The following is a 25,513-nucleotide window of genomic DNA, read 5'->3' on the forward strand; positions in this document are numbered from 1 at the left end:
CAGGCTGTTAAAATTTATCTCAAAGTGGACTGGGAGGTGATTTAATTGTAGTGTATAGGAATATTCCTGGGGGAAAATCCAGGATATTAAAGGGCTCTTTAATCTATTGAAGAGAGGCATAATAAGAAGTAATGGCCAGAGGCAAAAGCCAGACAAACTCAAATAGGAAATAAACCACACATTTTTACACCAGAACTCATTCCCAAGAGAAGCTGCATATTTTCTATCGTTTTATGTCTTCTCTTAAAGATAAGATGTATTTCTGAAAATTATTTTTAGCTGAGCAGAAATTATATTTTATCTGTTGAATGAATACAGTTTGAAATCTGATGGTCCATGGTATACATAGTGTCAGGTTAATCTAATGGGACCATCATGGTTTAAATTTTAAATGCCAGAAGCAGACATTTTCTTAATAACCGTGAGCATTAAAATAAATTTTTATTTTGCCTTAAAATATTTATGTGCTGTAAAAAAGCTGATCTAAATTAAGCTTTTGGCAGCAGAATGCACTTACTAAGACAGTATCTAAAGGTTTTGACCTTTTGCTTCCTAAATTAACACTTTGGGGATTATTTGGAAAAATTTATCTGCTTTTTAATTTAAACTTCTGAAGGAATGGGTCCTTAGAAGTAATTCATTTGGTGCATTCTGATTCTCTTGGCCTTGAGGCAATTTTACATAATTGATGTTCACATTATAAAATATTTCTTGGAGAAATATTACCCAGAGTGCTCAGATAACAATGCACCAAATGAATCCTGATAAATTTCCTATATTCTACAATATGTATATTTGTATGTTGCATATGTTTGCATCCTACATCCTTAACCTCCCTTGAGGCATTATAATAAACAATTATCAATGGAGGAGCAGCTATTACTGGAAGAGGGATGAATGAAATGTAAGTAAGATTTCAGATCATCAGCTTGGCAGAGAAACATGAAAAAAACACCCTGGAAATGGTACATGATCAATTTTTCTATCTCAAGAACGTAAGATATGTTGTCATTTCTCTGCCTTCTCTGAGAAATGAGCAACACTAATCCTGTGAGGAACATGTGTTTCCTAATTTACGTGCTTCCCTGGCTCTTGAGCAGAAAATGCAAAGACAGGAGCTGAAAAACAAGCTGCTGCCTTCTTTTGTGCCATTTTCCCAGAGTCAAGCCACAAACAATCTCCCCTTAAACACAGAACCACTGAAATCTGTTAATTAACTTGATGATGAATTCTGGAACGAGATCTGAATAACTGTACAGGGGAAAAAAATGCAGTGATTACAAATGATGAAGTGAGATGTCTTTCTGGTATGTACTTGGGAACTTGAAAAGCAGAAAGTTTTTTTGTGTGTGGTTGAAACTTGTTTAGTTTGACTTTGAACTGTTAGTGTGAAAATTATGCAACCTATACTACTGAAGGAGCTTTTAAATCACCTTTGCACATTTAAGCTAAGAAGCGATTGCAGTGGGCACTCCAAGAACAGTGTGGAGTGCACCTGATAATGGAACTTTTCCAGAAAATGTGTTTCTTTGTCCTGTCTGCAATAGCTGGCCCCAAAGATGTTCTGAATACATTTCAGGTTACTGCACAAGTGCTGCCATCTGAGCGTGACATCCATAACGCATGCATTTTCAGGGTTGCCTGGCAAAACAGCCTAATCACAGCCACATTCCCACAGGCTGTAAGAATTTGACATGACAGCTGAGGGAATCAATGGCAAATGAGGTGTACAGAATACATCAAGCTTGCAGCTGCTGCTGTGACCATCCTGCCCAAGTGACAAGAGCAGAACCAGGAGTTCATCTTTGAAGCAGAACATCTTGCTTGGCATCTATTTGGATGACCACTGTTTACTGAGTGTATTTAAGGTACTGGTTTTGCCTTGCAAAGCTTTAAACAATTGGAGACCAGTTTGAGTCATCAGCAGTCAGTTGTTTTCCTCTCCTAATATAACTGAAGGAGCAGGTGGCAGGACATTCTCTAGGACTGTGGGACTTATTTTCTGTCATCATCTGCAGTAGCTTGAATCAGGTCATCTTTTTGTGCAAAAGACATCTGTTTGATACCATTTTGTGAAGGAGAAATGAAATTATTTTCCAGAGTGATGAAGGATGGAAGGAGTATCAGTAGAGGTCTGAATGGCTAGTTTCCTGTTGAAATAATTATTCTAATGCTGCTAGGATTTTATTATATTATTAATGATGTTAAAGTGCCTAGAGTCAGAGGAAGGCTTCATTTTAGATTGTTTTGAATGTAAATGAATGTAAATCCAGTGAGAGCAGAATTATTTTAAGTTCTATTGGAAAAGCTATCATTAGTAAACATGTAAATAATGAACCAATGTATCACTTCTCTTAGATAGGTCTAACAAATATGTTAAGTCTCCATGGGTAAAAAAAGTTAAAGACTTTGGAAAGAATGAGGCTTGGTTCTTGTCTCTTTGGTATTCTGATTGCTATACTAAAAACTTTACCGACTGCAATAAAAGTAAGTTCAATGACTTGCTGCAATCCCCTGATTTCAGTTTTGCCTGGTTATGTATTTATTTCTGTAGGATGATGTCAAAGTTCCATATATAAGTGGTTTATTTTTTGTTTTTATAAAACTTTGTATTATTCTGAAAATTTGCTAAACTGTTCACGCACTATTAAATTGCTGTAGCATTTGGATATGATAGGGAAAGGTCACTGGATACCTCGGAAATCTGATCCGGTGGCAGATCAGACAAAGTGAACATGAAAGCCCAAACAATATTAACTTAGCAATAGCACTGTAAGCAACAAAAGCAAAAAATACAGGCTTTTTTTAAATGGTGGATGTTTGGCTTCAGAGTTACAAGCCTGGATTTCCAGGGAATGGAATCAGGTGGCTTTGCTGTGTTGCTATTTTAGCATGGAGTTGCACAGCAGCACATATTCTCATGTCACAAGACACTTCTTATACTGTCGCCTCATTCAGATGAGGGCTGAGTATGCCCATCATTACTGAATCTGCCCAGCTGCTTGGGTTGGGTTTTCTTTTTTTCTCTAGGTGTTTATATTGGCACATAATCTTGGAAAGGCACAGAATTTTAGTGACTAGGTAATTGTATGCAGATGCAAGGTGTACAATGTTGTTATTTGTTATAGCAAATAATAAGTAAAAAGTTAAAAATAAGTAATAAAAGAGACTGCAGCCGTAGGGTCTCCTCTGTAAAGTCATTCTAGGAATGCAGTTGTTGCAATCTTATCATTCTTCTCTGAACTTAAATCCATCTGTTTAACCATGTCCCATGCCATTTCAAACATAGATAGGGTGACATTATTTAAGGAGTGTTTCTATTGTGTTAAAAAGGAGATTATTCTGATTTTGACATTATCTTAAATTATTACATGTCCTCAGTTATAGCATGAGAGTATTTTACAGTCATTAATTGACACCTCCTCAGAACAACTCTATAAAGGAGTGGAATGTGTAATTGTCACCCCTGTCACTTTTCACCTAGGAATGAGATACAGATTTGGTAACAGTTTCAATATACTTCCATTTATTCCGTTTTCCAGGTTCCTGTAATTTTAATTTTTAAATTTTGTAATCTACTGTCTGTATGGTGAGAAAATTGAGGTTTTTTTCCCCATGATGTCTCAAAGTGACTAACAAATCCTAAAGCAATTACAAACCCTTTGTCTTTTTGCCTCCTCATGCCAGGATTTGGAATTGAAAGCAACTGAATTTTGGAAGGTGGAGGGAGAGGTTGGTTGCTTTGTGGGTGGGTACGGTTTGTTTGCTCTGTCTACCAGGAATTAAATTGTATAATTGCTTGCTTTTGCTTGGAATAGCTGACTGTACCTTCATTCCCATGCTCTGCTTGATTATTCACACCACTTGTCTATGGAAGAGACATGTTATTAACCAGATGCATGCACCTCTTTGGGTACCATCCCTGTATTATTTTATAGCTATATTTTATTACTAGCAAGACAGCAGAGGAAGGGTAGAATTAAAAAAAAAAAATTTGTGCATAACTCTTTATCAACCTAAAGACCAGAATTAGAGGGTTCCTTCTTCCCCACATCATCTGAACTTTTGTGCTTATACAATACTTGCAGCCTTTTTATCACTGTAATTTCTGCAGATCCCTTAAAAGATATTTGTCCTTTAAGAAATGAGTAAGTTCTTTCATGCTGACTTGCATTAACTGCAATTACTGCATATTGGATCAAATTTTGTGTGCAAGAGTAGGAGTTACATCAGTGTCTGCAAGCCAGCTGTGCTGCCAGGGCAAACAACTGCTGAGAACTCTCACCAGCAGGAAGCTTCTTGTTGGAACATGCCAAGAGCAGCAGGGATCCCAGCTCCCAGTTCCCCAGAGGCAGAACCTGCTTGCTGATGGGCCAGTTTAAAGAGCATATCCCCAGTCCAAGGATGAGAACAAGCCTCTCCACAGGGCACTGAAGAGTTGGGGTGGGGGCAGGACTCCCATCAGAGACAAGTGATCACATCCTAGGAGTTACAGCTTCATGAAGAAAAAGAAAAAGCAGCTTTTCAAGAGGCTAAACCTGTTCTGATTACTTGAACTTCTCAAAGGGGTGCACCCCACACTAGACCCAAGGGAAGGAAATAATGGGAATCAACCTGATTAGCGGATACAGAGAGTTTACCACGTGGCATCCTGGAACATGAGAGGCAGAGAAAGGAAACATGTTCAAATCCTACCATCAGGCTCAAAAGCTCATGGGCAGGAAACTAGGCAAGGCATGTACATACCAAATGAATCATTAGGGAAGCCAGATTCGATATGATGAGAAAATCAGGATACAAAGTATAAGATATACAGCAGATAGGAATTTGCCTTAACATGCCAGATGCATGTTTTAATCAGTTCTGGACTTTTTTTCCTTGAAAAACCCCAAATTGCCAAGTCTATGAAATCAAGCCAGTTCATGTTCAAGTTATTCATCATTAGAGGAGGAAGAGTGAAAGCTTCCTTAGGCTTCTTTCTGACATTTGTTCATTTTCCATTCAAAGGTGGAAAAGAAGCCACAGTTTGGGGAATATGTTCATAATTTACACTAATTAGGAATTCTCTTGGGTTTCAGCAGCGCCATTTGCAGCGATAGCTGTTATTATACATGAGGTCATCCGTATTTGAAGATTTGATCTGCAGCCAATAAAAAAGATATGTGTGAGCATGTTTAGCACTGCAGTATTGTAACCCCTAACATTCAGACTATAATCTAGAGTCCCTTACACTCTTCCTGCAATTCAATGGAGAAGGCAGATGCCTTGACAGACAGAACAGGAAGTCTACAGGCTGACGAGAGAGCTGTTTGGAGTTAGCTGATAACAAACCAAATGTGAGGATGGCTGTGAAACTCAATCCCACACCTCAGGCATGACTAAAAGTGAGATACCTTGAATTATGTGTGATATAGGATCTCCTCATGGTAGTCAGTTACAAGTACTTTTATTAATAATTGGGTAGATCTCACTTTCTTACAGGATAGGATGCCCACTTTTGATGTAAATGCCAAGTGGTCAGAGCTTTGTCCTGAGAAAGGACCTTTCTAAGCTCCTTTAACAATGTGATAGCCAATATTAATTCATTTTCACTATGGTATTGTTTGTTGCAGGTGTATTGAGAACATTCACAACACCACCAAGAGCCTCCTTCATTCAATCTGCTGAAAATGCCAATGAGCCACCTCCCTCAGTCTTCCATCTTTGAGATATTAAGTGCTCCCAGTCCTGGGAAGGTTCTTCAGAAAAGGCCAGGTGTGCTCAACACACATGATGATACTCAGAATACCTTGCTTGCCTTACTGCTGCACCCTTTTCAAGGTAATGCAACCTATGCATCCCAGAGCAATTCAGAACCTGTATGGCAAGTATTTTGAATGTAACCAGTCGTTCTACAGGCTCTTGCTTTCAGGGTAGCATGAACATTGCTGCTTTTCTTAATTACACAGAAAGTGCTCAGAGTTATGTGTCTGTGATATTCCCTCAAATGTAAATTAACCCTTAAAGTATCAACATGAAGTAGTAATTAAAATTTTAGGGTGGTGAGTTAAAATAGATAGGGGTTATATGACTTGCCCTCAGTCATCCAGGTCCTTAAATAAGTGCATTTTCATGATGAATAAGTTCTACAGTACTTACTTTGGGCACCAGAAATGGATTCATTTGGCCAAGTTAAAGAAAACTACCTATAAAAATCGCCCACTGTGGCAACTGTCTGACCCTACAGGTATGTAAAAGTTCCTACTACCTACTCATTTGTCCTGGCAGTTCTCCAGGTCACTAAACTGGAATGCCCATGGCTGCACAGGCAGCAGTGACAGGTGGGGCCAGGCTCTTGTCTGAATCCTGCCCTGGTCAAGGACAGCAAAGACATACCTATGTTCCAGCTGAATCCCTGGAGGAGCTTATTATGTTATGGACACTCGGAGCCTTGTAGAGCTGACTTCAGCCTTGTTCACAGAGAAGCCACAGGGTTCTGTGGAAAGGATGAAGAAAGAAGCACTAGAGCTTATCCTTCCCATAATAGCTTAATAAATGTAGTCATCTAGGGAGTGGGAAATCTTACTTCAGTTTCACCTTGGCCTGATAGGATGCAACCCACTCATGACTCAGAAGGCTGCTGTAGCCGCCAGGTTATGACAGAATCCAGGGCATTGCGTCTTTCATCCCTCCTCCTGAATTTACACTGTTGGCTGTAAAACACAGGGGGCTAGAAAGAGATCCAGCAAGGCTTTACATGACTTACAGTTTGGTGATTGGGATGTAGGATATCTACATTTGATGGAGCTTAACTGCTTTGGCTCGAAAGGGAGCAGAGGCACTTGATTAGGCGATCTGAATTGCCAGGTGTTGGAAGTTGCAATACTTGTATTGGAGGTCGCCTGAGTCCTGCTCTTGGAGTTTAGTGAGGTTAGTCATGTGACAGAAGTTAAGCAGATGTAGATTTGGAGTCAGGATATGTAAATGGTAGAAGTTGGCCAAGAACACAAGACTGCTGATTCACAGAGCTGTGGTGCAAGCATGCTTAAAGCATAACTTTAAGTTGCAGGAGTTCTGTTTTAGTTTGCCCATACATCTTGTGATATATCCTTGTGATCTGCTGTGTCTGCTGAAAAGCAAGCAATAAAATACAATATATAGTAAGAGAAGTATTTTTTAAATAAGTTATTAATATTTGGAGGCAGTGGAAGACTGCAGATTTTTTTTGACCACTGTATTTTAGAGAAAAAAAATATGTTCATAACTAAACAGGACTGGAGCAACTTGCAGTGTAGATTTATCAGTGAAGAGCGAAGAGCCTGAGTGTTCTAAAGATTGTTTAGTTTTGCACCTTTATTGTGTTAGAAACTACATACTGCTGATGAAGGGGCTTTTAAAACCAGCTGGGTCAGAGAACAAAGGAAGACAGAACACTATTCATGAAGGAGCTGGAGTTGTCACACTCATCCCAAATTTTGCAGTTTTTCTGGCTAATCAGATGTTTCTTCTCCTGATTTCTTGTAGGCTGTATATGCTCACTTTCTCTAATGTGGTTTTGCCTCATGACTGTCCTGCTCTCCACCTCTGTATATCTAGATAGAGACATATACGTATGCATGTACACCTTTTTTATATGCCGCTTTGTTTGGCCAATACTTAACCCATGTGTAGAGTCAGGAAGACCCTCAAAACCCTCTTTGTTTTTGTGTCATAGTGTGTAGGGCAGAGCTTTTGCAACCGCAAACTGTGCAGCCGTTTCTGTCCTAGTCTTTAATCCTACCAGCACTGGTGGACTGCTCACACTTCTGGTCATATTATAATACCAGGGTCATATTGCTGCATCTTAATGTGGTTTTCTCAGTGGCAGCTGAAGGAGGGTACTGACAGGGTCGTGACAATGACAGTAACAAGGGCAAAATTGGATTTGTTCTGGAAAAAAAAAAAAATAGTCCAGACAGAATCACTCCTTTAGCAGAGTCATTTGTTTGGAGGATATGGTTTATAAGTCCTACCTAGGACAGAACTCTTCCCCATTTTTCCTAGTGAACTTCGATTTCATTAAGAAACTGGAGACACAAAGTGACCCACTTGCTTGAGGACATATGTCTTTGGATGAGTATAATTATCCAATATCATTTATACAACCAAATCATAAACAAAGTATAACTAAAATGGCAAAGCTTCATAGATAGAATTGCAGGTTTCTGTGTATGTAAATAGAGCTTTTGTCCTAGAGAAATTTCCAGCCTCTGAGTTCGCAAGATCTGGCGTTCATGCTAGCAGTGGCTTGCTCAGTGTTGTGTCCAAAGAGTAATGGAGAGAACAAGACAAACGCAGTATAGCAATTACTAACAGCCCTGTTTCAGGTGCAGATTTAATAGGAACACCTTCTTAGGTCAACAAAATCACCACCCTCCAACCACGACTATAATGAGACCAGGACTTCTGGCACCTAGATGGTGCAAGAGGCTGTCCATCTAAATCTGTTGCATATCATGTTCAGGGGAATCCTGGCCAACAGGACTTTGCTGAAGTGACAGAACATATTGTTTAGCTAAATGACAACTGCCTGCAAGATTTTTAATGAAGATGATGTAGTTTCTTCCTGCAACGTAACAAGCTGGTTTGATTTTTAAAACAAGTGCTTGGAAAAGCCACGTCAGGCTCTTAATACGAGCTTGGTCTCTGTTGAGGTGCAGTCTTGCAGCACGCCAACAAACTGAGCAGAGGAGCCCTAGTGATGGCAGCTGCAAAGCTACAAGGAGGTATGGCCATGTTCAAGCCAGGAAGGCAAGTCAAGGAAGCAAAGACAGGATATGACAAAAGGACAGGCATAGAACGGCCTGGAAGAGACTTCTCACAGCTCTTTTCCCTGCGATCTTGTCCCTTCAAGGGACAGAGGTTACAGAGCTGACCCTGAAGATGGTCATCAAACCCCTCGGAGTGCCTGAAGAGGTTGCAGTGTGTTGATTTACAAAGGATCCTGACAGTGTGAAAACTAAAACGCAGTTGCATTTGTTAGGGCATGCAAAATACTTGCAAGAAAACCTGAAGCCAGCATAAAACAGAAATGTGAAGCTCAGATCAGATTTCTGTATAAACCTAGCTAAGTTTTATGATCTGTATCACTGCGCCATGTGTTCAACAAATCTGGCTTGATTTATATATTTGGCTTAAATGGTTTAAAGCCTGAAGTTTAAAACGTTTGTATAAATAGGCATTTACAGCCTTCTGGTTTCAGCTGCCTTTTTGCCACAATTACTAATATAACTACTCTTTTCATGCAGAGCTGGGGGAAGCCTGTATGCATGAACCTGGGTGGCATTAAAAAAAAAAAAAAGAAAAAAAGAAAAACTTAGAAAATGCCACCTTTTAAGGGTTATTTCTTATTTCTTACAAGGCAGTCTTTGTAGGCTTTCAGCATGAAGTGAGCTCTGAATTAAAGCAGCCACACCAGGCTCCCAAATGTGTACTTACAAAAAATACCTCTTTGTAATACCTCACCATCTGGAGAGGGTCTTTTTACAAGGGCATGTAGTGACAGGACAAGGGGGAATGGCTTTAAGCTGACAGAGGGGAAATTTAGATTTGATATTAGGAAGAAGTTCTTTATTGTGAGGGTAGTGAGGCACTGGCACAGGTTGCCCAGAGAAGCTGTGGTTGCCACATCCCTGGCAGTGTTCAAGGCCAGATTAGATGGGGCTTTAGGCAACCTGCTGTAGTACAAGGTATCCCTGCCCATGGCAGGGTGCTGGAACTGAATGAGCTTTCAGGTCCCTTCCAACTTAAACCATTCTATTATACTATGAGAAGTTTAATTTCCAGCGAAGATACCGACCGGTGCTGTGATTCTGCAAGGATTTATCCTTATGCATTATGCTCACACATCTCTTTGGAGTCATGTGGGTTGCACTCATTGCTGAAAATTGGACATACCTGAATCTTGGCAAGGTCGTAAAATCTTTTGAATGAGTTTTAAGAAACCTGTGCGACTACTGCAAACAGAATTAAGATGTAACTTCCTTTCTTGGTGTTGAAATAGTTGCTTAATGGGCCTCCAGGGCTCTCAATGGCAAATAAAGTCAAAGGGAAGCAAATATCTTCAACACCTCTGCAAGCCATTATCTTGTTAGCAGGCATAAACTGTAGCAAGCCCTTTTTCCAAACTGTGCTTCTGTACCAGTAAGAAGGAAATAAGGACACTCTTTTCCTTTGCAGATCATCTGATGAAAAGTGCCAGAAAAGCTGCTATCAATGAATACCTGCATTTGTGAATAATTTTCACATAGCCTTTCAGATGCAGGAACCGTGGTATCCATGTAGAAAAATACTATTACATTGAATCCACTGTTTTTAAATTATCGTTACAAATTAAAATATGAGGTATAAGCACAGTCCTTGATAAAAAAAAATCTGTTCTTTTCAAAAGGTGTTTTCACACTCTTCTCCATATGGTTTAGCTATACTCAAAAGAAAATTATTGAGAATATAGGATTATAATAACATTTGTTTGTTGTGCTGGAAAATCGATTTCAAAGTCCTTTACATGTCCTTCTAACTATACCAAAGCAGTAAAAAACATCACACCACAGCACCCATGTTTCCCATGTTTAGCATAAAACTGTTTCACAAAGGCATAAAAATATAGAATAGAATAAAATAATTCTGAAGATGATAAGAGAGGAGAAGCTTTCCAGAGGCATATCTAATAGAAATACTGACCTACATAAAGCATATGAAGTATTCCCATGACCAAGAGCCACAGCCTCTGTAGTGGATATCTCCAAGGGCTGGGGAGAAGGTTTAGGGCCTTTGTGGGCAGGAGGTGGCCTTGGCCTCAGTGGCTGGCAAGGCTGGGAGAGGTGTCCAGCTGCCTCCCACAGCAGCCCCAGGCTGTTACTTTGCTGTTCCCATCTGGGTGATGTCTCTGCCAGGGCTTGTACTAAGTGACAGGTATCACACAGAAACCCCTTTGTGCCCCCAGACCTGCAGCAGGTCAGGAAGCAGCCCTGGCACAGAAACCAGGCTCGCACTGCTCCTGTGCCACAGCTGTCTGCTCCAGCTTGTGGGCACAGTGACATAAGAAGAGTTGGTAGGAATTCATGGAAGGAAGCGTTTGAAAAGCGTGCAGGACTGGGATCGGAGTTTGCTTCCACAAGGACTGTTGGGCATGTAAATAAAGCTCCATGAGGTGGAGAAGGGACAAGAGAGTGTTTCACCTGAAAAAAAGTTTTGTATAAAGAGCAGAGCTGGCAGAAGAGTACAAAGTTTGATTTAAAAAAAACATCACAGGGCAAAATTTACAGATGTTGGCATGAGGAGGGGAGGCTGCAAAATGCTTACCCAGGGAGAGGGACATGGAACTGTTTTTTAATTACTCTGTCTGGGAAAAGATTATATAGAGATTAAGGGAAGCACATGTTTGCAGAGATAATACACCTTGAGGGACAGCCAAGAGATCAGAGGTTGTCCTGAGCTTTCCCAGTTGTCCTGTGCCTTTTAGTCACATACTGCGGCACTCACTGGTAGTGAAATACTGCCAGCACTGACTGGCAGGGTTATATTTCATGCTGTGCAGGTGCTTTAAGCTATGCTGGGCCAAAGCAAAAGCATGGATTATGATGAAAGGACTTGAGCATGACAAATCAGAACTTTTTTTTTGTTACGATTACTGTAACTGGACAGTCTGTCAGTAACTGGTCAGTCTGGACATGCACACCTACATGGAATACTGCAGGTAGGTCAGGGTATGTCAGTGTGGCACACACTGGGATACTGCAGGTGGCTTTTACCTGTGCTCCATGCTCACCAAAAGCTGTGTGCCTGCATTCATGTGGTGCTGAGCCCCAGTAGAAAAGCCCCTAGGAGCCGATTACATTGATTTTGAATCAGCACCAACCTAATGTGGTAACATGGCTTTTAAGCTCGCTGCTTGGACAGAGCTCACTTGAGTCTGAGTGGGTTATACCATGGGCTGTTACACTATGTAAAGGCTGCGTGAAAGTGCTTGTATAATGAAAACAAATGTATTCTCAATTGCTTTATTTATTGAGCTATATTACTGCCGTTTTACTAAGTGCCAGTTTGCTGTAATAAATTTCATTATTATCCTCTACTTCCCCCAGAAATCTGCTGTTAGTCCAGGGCCTCTGGGAAAGCTGTGCATTGAAAACCAGTTGGTGTAAAAAGCTGTCTGCTACAATCAGGGCAGAGACTTGGATCAAAACAGTGCACATCAGCACATGGCAACCCAGAGCAAGTAGTGCTGCATCAAAACAGAGCAGCTCCCAGTGCATTTTTCTCAGCCTCTTGCCAGCCTGGGTCCATCTTTGCTGATTATCTGCAGGTGGGAACCAGCTGTTAGAGGTAATCAAGTTCAAATGCAGCTCTGCTGTTTCCTAAAGCAGGAACTTTCTCCAGCTTTTTCATCAGCAACTGGCTTTCATCTTTGAAATCTTATCTGATGTGTGTAAAATTAGTTTCAGGATTAGTCCCCCTAAAATTTGTGTGTTTATCTCGTGTGTTACTGTGTTCTGCCTGAAAGAGCTGTTGGTGCAGCTTTTCATACCACTGAAGGGGACTTGGCAGGAGAGAGGTTTGTGGTTTCTCTCTAGCCATGTTTGTAATGGAAAATAAGAGTTAACTATATGAAAGGAAAAAATGTCTGAAATGAATGAAAAAGGCAAATCCTGAGCTCACCTGCCAAACTTAATATCTCTGAGGTCTGTGTCTACTCAACCCAGCTATATTTTACTTCCAATAAAACACTTGTTACTGAACATGGCCAAACTTAAAGAAAAACTAGGGGGGTGGTTGGTCTTTTTTAACACAGCTGTGGATTTATGACCCTCATCCTTCCCCCCACACTCTTCTGCACTCTAGTCAATGAGCCCCTCAGGGCTTTTCTCTTTTTAGACATTGAGTGCTCCTTGAAAAAGATACTGTCAATAGCCAGATATTTGCAGTGTTTAGGTGTGAGTAAAGATCTGTAGTTAAAAGGTTTAAGTGAAGTTAAAAACCAGAGTTAAATATCTGAAAAGGCAAACCCTGAGACCATGGTGAGTGAGACAATGCATTTCATTAAATAGTACACATCCTGTTTCTGGGTTATTAATTGGTTTATTCTGATAAATTACAAAAGTGTCTATCACAAAATCAGACACACTAGTAGTTTGCAAAGTTTCATACCTATACAGAAACATATCTGAGCAAATACGCTACTCAAAATCTAGAAGTAAGCTAGCTAGCTGTAACTAACTAGAAACTAACATTAGAAGGATAAAGATATTTCACTGTAAAAGTATGGGGAATTTAAGAGTTCAGCTGCTGAAGGATTAGCTTTCTTCTCCACCAGTTTAATTGCTGCACTTAAGAGCAGATTCATTGTACTTGTAGTGACCTCGAAGAAAGAAAGAAAAAGTACCGGCTGGAAAAGCCACCTAGTGGTATAGAGAAATGCTTCCAAGCAGAAGCAGGAGGCTCTGAGTTCCGAAGAAAGATTTGTTCTCATACTGGACCAGTGTGCTGTGGCATACTATGAAGGCTGTTTGTTATTACTCATGGGAGCCTAGAATGTGTATTACACACAAACAGGAAATCCACAGACATATTAAATACTTTTTCCAAAGGACAGTACTACAAAACTTTATGTTGGATCATTGCCTGTTCTATATATGCAGTGTAAACTACAAAATCTCATTTAGAGCTATTTCAGAGAATTAAACAAGGATGAATGAGTTTGCCCCATTTTGCTTTTCACCTGTCCAAATAAATGGAGGAGTTACTACTGTCCGCAGCCCAGAAAGAGAAGAAAGCCTATAAAGCATCTGCATTATTTACTTTAATCTTCATTATGTCATTGCTTTAAAGCACAACTTAATGTGTTTGTAGCGCTAAGGAATAGCTTTGGTTAGCTGTAGCTCTTTTCTGGATTCCCATGGTTGCTTTTTTTGAGGGTAATTTCTGCATCTGTTGGAAAGAACTGGGAAAGACACACAATTTGGGAAAGCAGAAAATCAAGCAAAAGGCTGTAGGTGAGGCAGATTCAAGACAGCACATGATCAACACGTGAAAGTCTGCCTCTTAAGAAAGGCTGAGAGCAGTTGGCAAATGATTACAACAGCTCCATTCCTTCAGGACCCTTCATCTCAGCTCAGGCAGTGAAGAATGAAGGCATACCTCCTCTCAGCACATCAATGATTAAACCAGAGCCTTTGTAAATAGTAATAGAATGGGTGGCATGTTCTTATCTACGTAGTCAAAATGCAAAGTTACGACTCGTATGCTGGAGGCTTGGTTTTTACAATGCCAAGATCTTTGCAGCTTTGTGCTCATTCCATAGTGCTTTCTCAGTTGTAGATTCATCTGTGAATGCACAGATCAGGGAGTTTTGCAAACATGGAGGGATTAGCTCATACACGTATGCAGCTATGCATATTGCTTAACCAGACCTTATAGGGTTCTTCAGCCTGTGCTGGTTGTGAGTGGGGATGGAGGGAGGGAGAAAGGGACACCATGCCAAACTACAGCTGGCTTATTGACCTGTTAGGAATTGTGGGACTGTGCAAGCAAACAGACCTTACTGCAGACTGCCTGTGACATGTGCATCTAGCTCTGAGGATTAAGCAGCCCGAGTCACTGCCTACCTCTAATGTAAGGAGCCATGGTGTGGGAAAGGGGGGATGGCAAAGCCCTATAAAAGACTAATATGAAAGAGGGGTCTATAAGATGGAGCTTCTTTAGGTAAATGGATTTTATCTTCAGAATTGGAAGCTTAACAAGTCAAGTTAGGCAATTAGAGTAATTATCCCTAAATGTTTAATTACATAAATGCATAAAGTACACACACACCAGGCCTGAGGTTTACTACATGTTGTAAGTGCATAAATGTGCCAATCTGCGCATCAAATAAATCACAGCATTTATGAAAGTGCACCAAGAGAACTGCATCTGCTGAGCTAAAGGACCAGTGAAGACATGCAGGAAAGTACTGGCATTGCCCCAGCTGACATCTCTCCTAGCTGGTAGCTAGGGATATCAGGCTGCAGGAGCAGGGAGCAAGGACAGCTAACCTTACAACTGGCTTGTGCACAATGGGACCTGCTTCAAGTCATGGGGTGTTGCTCTGAAGACATTAATTTCTTCTTTCTGTGGCAGTTGGCTACTGTAAGCCTTTGAGGCACCCTTAAGGCAGGTATGGCGTGGGCAGAGAGAAACCTAAACCAGGGGCATAGAAATCTGTGGCAGAAACCTGAGAAAGAAGTTCTGGAAATATGCCCAATTTGTAGGGTTGTGAGGAGCAGCATTCCCAGCTTGTGTGCACAGACATTACACATAGCATGGAGTAAATTAGTCATCTTTCCAGGTGAAGGTAGAGAAACCTGTGTGAGTGTGAGAAAGCACACGTAATCCTCCCAGGACACTCAAATTTGGTTCTTCCTGCTTATTAAAGGTAATGAGAATAGGAGGGTAATTTGGAGGATGTGGGGGTGTGTGTCAGAGTGCCTGAAAGTGCTAGCAATTACAGATGGACTCAGAGCTCCCATACGTCCCCTGCTTTTCTCTGGTTCTTTCTGTTTGCTAAAGATTTCCAGAAGTGTGGCAGCCAGAATCTCAGTGGACAATCTCCGTGACCACTTCCTGCATGTCAAGACATCCTGCATGACTGTAGAACCTGCATGCTGTGCTGCACATGTGTACAGCCTGTCCTCTGTTCTTCAGAAAACCTCAGCCACTGGGGCACGTTCAGTCCAGCTGCTTGATATATGTCCCAAATGGATTTAGGAGCATCACCCATGTGGGAATCACCATCATAAAAAATCTCACATGATGCTAGTATCCTTGAGTAAGACTGGTTACAGGCAGAGCCGCCTCATCTGGCACCTTTCCAAGCTTTAATAAAGGCTTTTAAAAGACACTGGGAAGTCACTGTGGTTTGCACTCTGGTCACTGTGGTGATGGTAAAGAGAAATGTGGAAGTTTCACGAGCAGATACTCTGATGAAATTTCTGCAATAGCTTTTCCCAGTATGCCCAGATTCCCAAATCTCCTCCTGCATTGTATCACCAAAAAAGGTGATCAGTAGAAATTTAGCAGCCTTCTATTTACTTCAACAGGGGAAAAAGAAACCCAAACCTGTTACAGTAAGCTGTTACCATCTCACTGTTTTTCAGTGAAGTTTCTTTGCTGCCCTTCCACAGAGCAAGTTCTCATCCACAAATCCCTTCACTGACAAGGAGCACTCAGAGCTTTCAAACACTGTTTTGTGATTATCTGGTTGTCAACCTGCATAACACAGGCCAGCACATTTCACATGGTACTTCTGCACTGCATCCCTCATTTTTGTGGGGAGTTTTAAAAGATCACAAATGAGCCTGTTGAAATCAGTTGGGCTTAATACTGGAGTAAAGTTCTGCTTGGCAAGGACAGCAAGAATACAGGCACATAACCTATAAGAAGTTACTGATCCATAATAAACTACTGTTTGAGTAAGGATAGATTAAAGGGGGCTGCATCGTGGGGGTTGTGTATCTGCCTTTTTCTGTACAGCTCTGAATACACAACTGGGAAATAAACCCTCCTGCTTTCATTGCTTTCCTGCTTGTGCACTGGTTTGTGCTTTATGGGCACACAGTGGGGACAAAAATCATTAAATCAGTAAAAAAGAAGCGCTGCTGCCTGAGTCACCTTGAGTGGAGAGTAGAGGAGATTTCCCAAGTCTTGGCAACGAGTTCGGTTGTCTGTGTCAGTAACTCCTGTTGTGTGAAGGAAAGGGGAACCCCAAGTTTGCACACTGAATTATAACATTAATTGAGAAGAGGATCAGGACTTGAAGGTTTTTGATCAGTAACATTCAAAGTTGCCTGCAAGCTGCTGGGAGCTGTAAAACATAAGTGGGTATGCATAACACAGCAGCAGCTTTACCACCCTCCATACTCAGGCAGAGTGCAGTGCTGCTGTGCATGTTATCTGTTGTTGTGCATATGCCCCTAAGGTGGGCGCTGGTGTGCCTGGTCCCAGTGTTCAAAAAGAGAAAGTAAATACGTATATATGGTGGGTCTGAAATACTGACACTGTTCTGGCCAAAGAAGCAATGCTGGGAGTTGGTTTTCAGTCTCTAGACCTGGCATTGGAGGTGGTAAGATAATAGTACAAGGCAGTCAAATTCAGATGTGCTTGCATGTTTGATATCATAGAATCACAGAATGGTTTGGGTTGGCAGGGACCTTAAAGCTCATCCAGTTTCAGCCCCCTGCCATCGGCAGGGACACCTTCCACTAGACCAGGTTGCTCCAAGCCCTGTCCAGCCTGGCCATGGATGAGGCAGCCACAGCTTCTCTGGGCAACCTGTGCCAAAGCCTCACCACCCTTCATAGTGATGAACTTATTTCCAATAATAATCTAAATCTACCCTGTTTCAGTCTGTACAGTCCACTTTGCTCTGAGCAGACACACCTCAGTGCTGGCAGGGATTACTTTCTGTCTTTCTCCAGCAGCTGCACATTTGCTTCAGCCAAGTTTCAAGTTAGGGTCCTAATAAAGCCTTAGCAAAACACCAAACTGCAAACACAAACAAAAGAGAGAAAAAAGGATACCAATAAGTAATGTGTAAAATCCTGTTGTATGACTGCAAGAACATAGGACACTGGGAACTGCTTGTGAAGACCACTTGCTTTAAAAGAAGCTATCCCAGTGGAAATCACTTCAGAAAAGTGCTCCTGCTTTCCAGTGTTTCTGTGTGCACCCACGGTGTGTGGATGAGGAGTCAACATCCCTCCATATCCAAGTCCTGCCATTCTTGCTGAGTCAGGCAGGGAGCCTTGCAGGGGGTGAAAGGGACATTGTGAGACACAAGACCCTTTATTCAGGGAGAAGTTTTATTGCCTATTCAATACACTCCCAGAGCAGAGAACATGAGAACATTTACCTTGAGATTTAGGTTGAACGCTACAGTAATCCCGAACAATCCCAGAGTTCTCTATTATTGTTAGGTTTTAAGGAACAAGCCTAAACTGAGGAATGCTTTAGTTCTCTGTGTAACTGAGCTCATTGTTTAAGGTCTTGATTAATTTTTCTCTTTGTCAAAAACTCATGCTGTTTGCAAAGTCTGTGGGACTGGGCAGCCCTGCCAATACTGCCTCACTGCCCCTCTCCCTGGGGAAGTCCTTGGAAGCCGCTTCTGACCCCATGTTGTCCTGTAGGCAAACTGGATCTTGCAGGAAGTTTAACCGACACAATCTGAAGACTATGCCCTGACATGCAACAGCTTTTTCCAAACAGGATATTTATGGGTAGACCTCATGCATTTTGAGTTGAAGAAGCAAAATAAACCTTAAATGCAGATCTCTCTCCTGGTTTTTCAGCTTCTCCTTACTGGCTTTGGTGGTAGAAGGTTTTTTTGGTAGCCTGCCATAGGCTCTCCCTCTTTAGTCTCACATTTATTTCTACACCATGGGAGGCTTATCATTCCCTTTAATATCTTTCTTATCAGTACTATAGAATGGGCTATAGCCTTTTCAGGTTTCTAGGGAAACAATTCCTCGTTTAACTTCTGATCCAACGTGTTGGCAAACCGTCCTTTAAAATCACAGAGAAGCAAGAGCTACAGGCACAACAATTCTCATTTCACGGTATCTCATGTCAGATATAACTGCGGAGGAGCAATACATAGCATGTGTCTCTATTTGGTGTTTACATAAACATGCAACATTAATCTCTCTAGTACAAAATAGGCAAAATATAGAGTTAAGATCGACAGTGAGATCCCTTCCTTCTGCTGCTTTAACCCTGCAGTTTTAAGTCTCGAACAAGAGGATTTGATTCCATGGTGCTTGAAATCGAATACAAACCAACAGGGCTGGTCTTAGCGGTGGGTATCAGCTCCCCCCAGAAACTCGAGGTCATGTAACGTTTACAGATAATTGGGACAGACTTTCAGTTTTTGTTCGTTGTTGATGCCTTTCCACCCACTCGCAACAGTGGTGCTAAGTCCCCCTTGGAAAAATCCCTTCCAAACGCTCATTACTTGCTGCCTGCAGGATTAACTGCGATTTTCCCGTTAGCGTAAATAATGCGCTTCCCCGCTAGATGTCATTGTTGCTTCTGCAAATCACATGGGGTTTGATTAAAAGCATTTAATAAAGGTCCCTCATTTAGACAGGCCTTCACCACACTGAGGAGAGAGTCCCCTACCTGCTGGCACTGGGACGAAACGCTTTCTGTAAGAGTTCTGTACCAAAATGCTTTTGACTCCCCTGTCAAGATTTGTCATGTCAGTATGTGTCACCAGGAGCACACCTACTACCCCTGCGCCTGGTGCCGTGCTCCAAAAGCCCACTAAGATCATTGGAGTTGTCTAATTTTCTTTGCTTTGTTGGAAATAAGGCTGTTTGTAATTAAATATGACCCACAGCACCCCAGTTTCACACAGCCATAAAGTCCCTGTGGATTTCAGTGCCCGTATCCTGACAAGTTGCTCTGGTTTGAGGGTCCAGCAGCCAGCGCTGGCACGGGGCAGGGTCCTGGCTTCAGCAAGAGCCTGCTCTGCAGGAGCAGAAGAGTGTTTGTCATTTTAAATGTGTTCAGTTACCTGGTTAAGGATAGCTCAAGAAATTGACAACTGAAAAAGCAGGAAAACTTGTTTTCTCCCTTTTACGTAAGAAGACAGCTGAGAAAGAGAACTAGCACTTCTGGAACCTTGAGATCCAGAAAAAAATCTACATCCAGTTACAAAGAAAGCTTGTTTATTGAATAAATCAGTTTTAATCTTTTATAAAGTATGAGTTCTGTGTCTTGTATATATCCAGTACAGGTAGGATATCTTTATAGTAAAAATACATCTTTAAGCACTTGTTTACTCATTTTTAATTGCAACCTGACCTCCATCCAGTCTGATCCAAGTGAAAAATAATATTGTTAACAAAAAGCATCATTTGATATTTCTAATAGTTTTATTAAAAAGGTAATTAGGAATCTGAATAAATCCATATGGCATACATACTCACTTGAATAAGTAAAACCGACAGGTACCCTCCTGGTTAGTCACATCTAATTAATTCTAGCAGTTGTTGAAATCAATATTTCTTTAAAAATTGAAATAATCCTGGAGACTCAATGTAAAAAGAAAATAAAAATACCAGATAGGTTTTTAAAATTAAGATTTCCTGATTGCTGAACTCTGTCATTGTTAAAGTTCATCTTTTCAGTCCATCCCTGGAATATACTGTTAATTGTCTCTTCTAAATACAATGCACAGGAGGCAGTTACCCTTTTGCAGCTACATCTCTGGATTCAGCTTTTTCATTAAAAAAATTTCGAAGTCATCATGAAAATAAAGGATTGGTAGCATTGAAAATGAAAGGTTGATGGCACGAACCAAACATGAGCAATGAGCAACTTCTGTTTGTATTTCAGCTCTGGCCTTTTACCCCATTCCCATTTCACTTCTGGACTTGCCTGAAGTGAATAAGGAGAACTGAGCCAAATTATACAGTGAACTTTGTTATTAAAACAGCATGGGATAATACTTTGGACTTGAGAGAGATTTACATTTTGGTTTAGACCATGGTGGCAATGGAATAACAGCATCTCTGTGTCACACAGGGCTTTCTTTGGGCCTATCTGGCACTAGCAGATGAGTTGTTTCATTGCTCCAGCAAGTACATGCTCTCCCACATCCAGCCTACCTTTGTCTGCAGTACCAAGAGTTCAGTTTTGTCCTAAAAGATGTGTTCTGTTATAGAAATACAGTCCGTTCACGCACACCTACCTGCAGCTTGTTTGCATTGCTGGAATGACCTTGACCTGGCTTTTTGTTCCACGCTGGTGAAATATCTGGAGCCCTGCGCTGCACCTCGCTACACAAGTGAGTGCTGCCACATGGCAGGACAGTTCATCGCACATCTGTGTGTGAGCATCAGTGTCTGCCTGCTGGCTGGCACTGCAGGTCTTGCTGTAGACCAACTCTGCTTCAAGGTCATATTGGAGGGGTGGCTTTAGGGTACAGCTCAGTGCATCAAATGCTGTCAAATCCAGCTCCCCTGATCCCTCGCGGTGGTGCTTACTGGCACAGTGAGTCACAGTGTGCAACCAGCCCAGACAGAAGCTATTTTTAATTTCTGCAATGAACTGTTGGTTGCTTCAGCTCCCTGAAGGGCAAGATTGCTGTGTGGTCAGTGCCAGTGCTGCAGTCCTGCCCAGCCACACGTGTCATGGGGAGGGGAACAGGGACCCAGCCATCCACACTGAGGCCTATGGGCAGGTAAATGGGTTCAGCCACATCAAAAAAAACCCATGCTTAAAATTACTACCTTTGCACTGCAGCTGTGATGACATGACCATGGGATGAACTTGTTCAGTATGCTCTTCTGATTGATCAGAAGCATCCCAAAAAGTACCTCCATGAAAGAGCAGAATAGAATATTTCAGCTGGAAAAGACCTACAGCCATCACCTAGTCCAACTGCCTGACCACTTCAGGGCTGACCGCAAGTTAAAACATGTAATTACAGGCATTGTCCAAATGCCTCTTAAATACTGATGGTCTTGGGGCATTAACTACCTCTCTAGGAAGCCTGTTCAGTGTTTGATCACCCTGTCAATAAGGAAAGGCTTCCTGCTAGTCTTCTGTTGGATCTCCTAGTTGAACTGACTCACCTTGGCAGCCTCTCATCACTAAATCTGGTGTAGGATGGAAGAAGAGGACACAGCTAGGGCGGCTCAGGATGTGATCACCCTACTGTGACTGCCCTGCTTAGGTCAGCGGAAACAAAATGCTGGGTCATGCTCACCTACGTGGACAGAGCTGCCAGAACCTGCAGCCTGTGCCCTGCCTGCCCCCCCCTTCTCTGATCGATCAGCCATGGACCCTTGCAGTGACTCCAACCACCCAACTGAAAACCAACTACATGCCTTTTTTCCTGACAATTCTGCAGCTGCATTGGCTCATTTAAGCTGGGATTTATGGCTCCCACATGCACCAGTCCTGGTGCAGAGATGTGAACAGCATCCGGCTAGAGGTGGTGGGGAAGGACAGAAATGCCTCTTGGAGCAGCAGCAAGGTTTTCTGTCAGCTGCCCTCCACCCAAGCTCTGGCCCTGCCAGGAGTTTATCATTCTTCACACTCAGGTTTCCCCCCTCCTTGACCTGCTCCTTCTCATCTCTGTGAGCTTCTGCTCTGCTGGGGACTCCTCTGCTCCTGTCTTCCTCTGGATGCTCACTGGGACCATCTTGCTCCATGTCCACCAAACCCTGAGAAGCCTTAAGCATCAGTTCGACTAATTTAGGCTAGAACAGGTCCAACCTCCACCTGCCTCCATTAGGAACAAGCTCCTGCATGGGCGCCCATAATGAGTCTATTGGCTCTGACACCTCCAGGGATGTGCACAGGCTCCTTTTACCCCTTTTTCTGCTACTGGCAGTGATATGCCCCTTTGCCACAGGAGAGTCTTGGATTTTATGCACTGCAAATCCTAATAATAACAACCCCCAGAAGAACTGCAAGCATCACAAAATTTCTGACCTGCAAGGCGTGCTTCTTTGACCTTTTTCCAGTGCAAGCAGTATACGACACATGATAATGTACTGCCCTGGCCTATATATCAGTGGATATTATCCAGAAATTAAAATTTGGAAAGAGCATTTATTTTGTTTCTGCAGAATAAGGGCCAGGGATTCACTGTACAGCAGATGCCCAGCAGCCCAAAGCTGGAGGGGGCAGCTGAGCACTCTGCTGCAGACCAAGACCCAGTCTTGGTAGCTTGTATCCAAGTACGTGATCTGGGACTTTCTGCAGGACAAGTCCACGTCACGAGCAATTTAGGAGCAATAATGAGTGGAGTAACCCTGATTGGCAAAGGAGACAAGGGGTTATCACTGCCCTTCAGGGATGAGGGAGCCCAAAGCTGGCTGCAGGAGGTGCGATTGTCAGTCTCTGAGAGCTGGGCTTGCCTAGGGGCTGGCAGCCACTGTGGTGGGTGAGCTCACCCTGACAAGTTGGCTGTGGGGAGCAGCATCCCCAGGGTGGGAGAGGTGTGGGGAGAATGGGGGCTGTGGGGTCCCACCCCGGGGCCCTGCAGGGCCTGGGATGTGATGACAGCAGTGCTGCACTGATCCTAGTAATTTAACCCCACCTTTGTTCTGCTACCAGCTCTTTTTGTGGTCATTTTCCTTTCCTTTGTTTGAGGTGCGTGGTGACTGCTGACAGCCCACAGCTCCATGGCTGGGCTAAGTGCAAAACAGTGTTTTTTTCCCCTGCCAATTGCAAGCAAGGTGTTCTGCAGTCAGCCCCGGGCAGAGGAAGTGCAAGCAAACCTGTAACCAGTACTAACAAGTGGCTGGTGGCTGCCCCCATGTGAGGGGCTGGTGGTACATACACTGCTGCAGAGCAGAAGGTCCCGCAGCACCCGGCACTGGTGCCTTCATAGCCAAAAATAGCTGGGCCTGTTGCAGAAGAGGAATACTGCCAGGGAGCAGGGGCCACATTTCAAGGGACAGTCTGTCACACAGAAAACACAACAGCATCTTATTTAGCATGCATTTCCCTTGGTTTCAGGAAAACTATTTACAAATAAATACCAGATATTTTGCTCAGCATAAGAGGAGTTGGCTAAAATCCTGCTGTGCAGCTGCACAAGTGTTTGGTAGCTCAGGATCCTCACACTGTTTTTAAGGGAGAAGACGTGTCACCTAATGCTGCTTTTAAAATAGACCAGTGTATAAATGAAAGAGCACTTTAAGGACTCTGGGTGTTGCAGGACAGCGAACAATATGGGAGCTGTCCCCACACAAATTATAGCAGATGACAGTTTACCAAACATACCTGAAGTGCCAAAACAAACAGCAGTAAACACCAAAACAAGAGGTCACTGAAGCCTGTCTTCCATGCGCCACAACTTTTCTTTCTGATCTGCAAGGTATTTTCTATTATAGAGTGTATGCAAGTGTCTGCTGGGGAGATGGATTCCCCCCTTGGAAAACACTATCAGTTGTGCCTTCTAGGGACAGTGCAATATCTCATTATAGTCCCTACCTATCCCTGTGACCAAAAAAGTCACAGTCACCCACAAAATCTTACACTGAAGACAACAATATTAAATGGGCGAGGACTGAGACTTTCGAGCTAGAGACCATTATAAATTGGAAAATAATAAAGGCAATGAAAAGTTAATTGTATCTCTTGCCCTGAAGTACATTTCAGATCCTGTCTGCTTTCCAGGCTTGTGCATAAATATGCATAATTCTGCATCTTTAATTGAAATATGTATTCAGCTTAGCTGTCTTTCTGATGACAGCTCAGTGGAGTTACACTGTTAATAATCGTAACAGTTATTCAGTGGTATTGCAGTCCTGCTATGAGAGCTGAGCCATGCTCTAAGAATATAGAAACCTCGAATCAAAATATATTCCCAGCCCAAGAGCTGAAATCCAATCATAAATTACATAGTAAAAAACCCTTTTCTTTCCTTTGTATGAAAATATCAGCCTAAGGGAGTCAGGAACCCACATCAAACTGAAACTCTTAGAAACCATAAATTTAATTCCCTCGGTCCTTCTTGCAAAGCCCGGCCAACTGCGTCAGCACTAAAATAATCATTTTAGTGGGATTCTTACATAGGCCCCTGCACAGGTCTCATCCCAAGTAAAAGCAGTACAGATCAGGGCAGTATCCAGGCAGGCTCATGTTCGCCTGAGCCTTGCAGACAAAATCCTGAACTCAAATGCATGGAAGATTGCTGTTGCTAATCTTATTTCACAGGAAAAAAAACATGTACTTCAACCAGCATCTGGCAAGATACAAGCTGTTAACTTCTGACTTAGAAGAAATGTTGTATGCATACACTTCATTGGCTGGTGAAGTTTCTGGAACTACCTTTTTCCTTTACAATTTTGAAGATGCAGCCTGAATTCCCCTTTCTGTGCTATCAATCACTGCCCAGTGGCAACAGAGCTGTAGACATTTCATAGGCCACAAAACCAGAATGGGCTTAATCCTCTTCTCACACTAGATTTACATTTGTGTTACTGTTAGTAAAGTTTGCAGCAAAGATGTTGACAGGGCTGAGGGCTGGCTGGGGTCCAAGGGCACTAATTTTTAAAGGTGGTGATCAGGATTAGTAAACCCTGCTTCCAAAAGAAGCCTTAGCCCCACTTCCTACCCTCAAGAGCTTTTTTGTTCTCAATTTAATCATCATTAAGAATTGGCTGTAGCCACCCAAGACATGTATGTGTTGCAGTGGAAGCAGAGGCAAATCAAACCCCTGCTGCCTGAGAGCTGCTGGAGGGTGCCCTACTCTGATGATGGAGGTGTGAGAAGGGTGCCCTGCATAGTGTGAGCGGGAGGCACATGCTGATGTTGTTTCTGTAGTCCTCAGCCCAGGTGTCCTAGAACTATCAAGACCTGCAACTACGGAGAAAGAGGCTTTTCCTGGAGGTGGCAAGGAAAGGGAAAAGGCTGTCAGGAGATTAAAATAGCCTCTGCTTAAAGTGAAACTACTGTAGGTCTTGGCTGAGCCTAAATAAAAGGGCTTCAGAAGTGA

The 25,513-nt window shown here is 42.4% G+C and overlaps 1 long non-coding RNA gene across 1 annotated transcript in view; it reads left to right on the plus strand.

Moving 5' to 3' along the window:
- LOC130602833 (uncharacterized) overlaps nucleotides 1-25,513 on the plus strand; it is a 28,085-nt gene that overhangs the window by 2,282 nt on the left and 290 nt on the right. The window contains exons 2-3 of the long non-coding RNA XR_008972990.1: nucleotides 5,613-5,820; nucleotides 15,565-15,672. This is a non-coding gene — a long non-coding RNA (uncharacterized LOC130602833). The remainder of the gene's footprint in view (nucleotides 1-5,612; nucleotides 5,821-15,564; nucleotides 15,673-25,513) is intronic.

Source organism: Pezoporus wallicus, unplaced genomic scaffold (assembly GCF_028554395.1).
Source record: "Pezoporus wallicus isolate ANWC-B61680 ecotype Strahan unplaced genomic scaffold, APGP_CSIRO_Pwel_v1 scaffold_2146, whole genome shotgun sequence".
In the NCBI taxonomy this organism is placed as follows: Eukaryota; Metazoa; Chordata; class Aves; order Psittaciformes; family Psittacidae; genus Pezoporus; species Pezoporus wallicus.